We start from the raw sequence: 2454 nt of genomic DNA, 5'->3' as shown, positions 1-2454 counted from the left end.
ATTAACTGAACATCTATCATTGCTCTATTTTTTTTTCTATTAAACTAAGTTCATAGGACAAACAAGCATATAATTATATTTTTGAAATAAGATTCTCAATTGACTAATGAGAGAACTCTCTTATTTTCTTTGCTCTTAAATTTCCAAGAGATGGGATGGCAGGGATCAATTCCTTCTTGTCCCTAACTACACTCCTAACTAAACAAGCTAAGTACAACTATTCCCTTATGGAATTTTCCATACATCTCATGTTCTTGTTGCCATTTTTTGTTTAGTTAGTTTGGTCTGGTCCTCTATATGAAAAAGAAATTTAAAGAGGAAATATAATTAGTGTTTTCTTCATAGTGACACCTGGATGGTATCAGATTCAAATTCAACAAAGACTCGCAGTATTGGAGAAAAATTATTTAAACCAAGAAATTAAAGAAAGCTTAGTTGCAAGAATCACATTTATGCGAGTCTTCCACGTAGTTAACGTGTTTCCACACAAACAAGTAATAATAATACCAACTTTCTGGTATGGACAACAACTCACTAGTGTTGAAATTACGGCCACAATTTTATAATTATATTAATCTCCCCTATACAACCAAAAAAGAACATAAGAATCTATAAATATTATTCTTTTTTATTTTTTTTAATCTGTCTCTAATAATATTGCGTGCGAGAAAACAAACGGAATCATAATTATAATAATAATAATTTCTATGTTTGCACAAAGAAAAAAGAACGTATGTTTTGTGTAACAATTATGTTCTAATTGGTAGTTTAGGAGGATAAGTAGTTTAACTTTTTTCCAAGCATCACGTTCAATATACGTTATAGGTTGCGTACTTGCATTTATTTAATAATTTCTTTCTTATATTATACGATGCACTTGTGTTGAAAAGTGATACGTTATTTATACCATATATACCCATATATGAAAAAGGGAACTATAAAGTGGATAACGTTTATTATCAAAGGAGAGGCCTAGCTATAAGAGGATATATCAGTGTATTGTTCAGAAATTAAATAGGCCGGCCATCCACAAATCAAATGTTTATTTATAAAGTTTGGATTATAGCAAATTAAATATCCCAACTCTCAAGCTTTAGTAACGAGGTCGTAATAATGATTTTGTTGTGGCTAATGAAAAAACAAGGATGTACAGAATATACTGTAGCTGTAGTAATAATGTGATTAAATTATATGTGATCGTAGCTATCATAGGCATATATGGGTGAAGGAATCTTAGCGAAATTAAAGGAAATTTAGTTTAATTTGTCTTAACATATTCGCTCACATCCATTCCTCAGAGCTATAAATAAATGACATAGCACTTTCAATTGGGACTTGGGAGTTACTCACATAATGATATTTAAAATATTTTTTTTTAAATATATTTTTTAATAATTAAAATTTAATACATATAATTTAATTAAATTATATTATTTTTGTCAACTTTAATTAATAAAAAATATTTTTTTTAAAAATATTTTAGATGTCTTTATTTAAATGGCTCCCTTCCAATACGTATATGTGTAATTGATACAAAATTTTCGGAGTTTCTTCTTGTTCTCTTCTCTTATATAAATTTTCAGTAATACTAACAAGAAATTAATATAAACCAATTTAAATTGATCGATTGATTCATTCGCTTAGATAAATATCAAAAGTTCGACTTCTGATCTATTTTGTACATACAATTCATTGTTCAGTAATAAACTCTTAAATATAATTTAGATCTATGATAAATTAATTTTTAACTTGTCAAATTAAAAATAGAATACTGTGAACATCAATAAAAAAAAGACGTAAATGTTATTTAATTTACCTTCATAATTTTATTCATATATAATATTTATAATTATACATCTATTATATTTAATATAATATTATTTAATTATTCAAATAATAATAAAAAAATGCAAAATAAATGACTGAAAACAAAATAAAGTAATTTTTTAAACTGCTTTGGACTAATTTTCTTTTATTTTCCGGATTTTTTTTAACAAAACTCAATAATTCCCATTAGCTAGTTATATGTGCGATGAAATTAAGGAGCACCGGAGAAAAATGTTAGACAAAGTTCTCACTTTTTTATAACATACATTTATATTAGCCATGTTCCCTTGAGTCTCTATCAATGGAACATGCATGCATGCATATAAACCTTATTATATTATTATTAGTTTTTCGAACTTTTTAGATCTTTACCCGAAGCAACCTTTCTTTATTTTATTTATTTATTTTTTAAATAAGATTCATTTTCCGAGCGTTACATCAAACATCATCAAAACCTTTACAATCAATTGACAGCTTCAATTATGCAGAAAAGTAGAAATAATACCATGATTTGTTTTCCATGATATCCACTGTCTAAAAATAAAGATTAATTTGTCGGAATAAATTATTATATATATAAGACAAAATTTAAATTTTTAATATTTATTATTTAAGTAAAAAAATGTT

This window comes from Arachis ipaensis, chromosome B06 (assembly GCF_000816755.2).
Source record: "Arachis ipaensis cultivar K30076 chromosome B06, Araip1.1, whole genome shotgun sequence".
NCBI lineage: Eukaryota > Viridiplantae > Streptophyta > Magnoliopsida > Fabales > Fabaceae > Arachis > Arachis ipaensis.
This window is presented reverse-complemented; position numbering follows the sequence as displayed.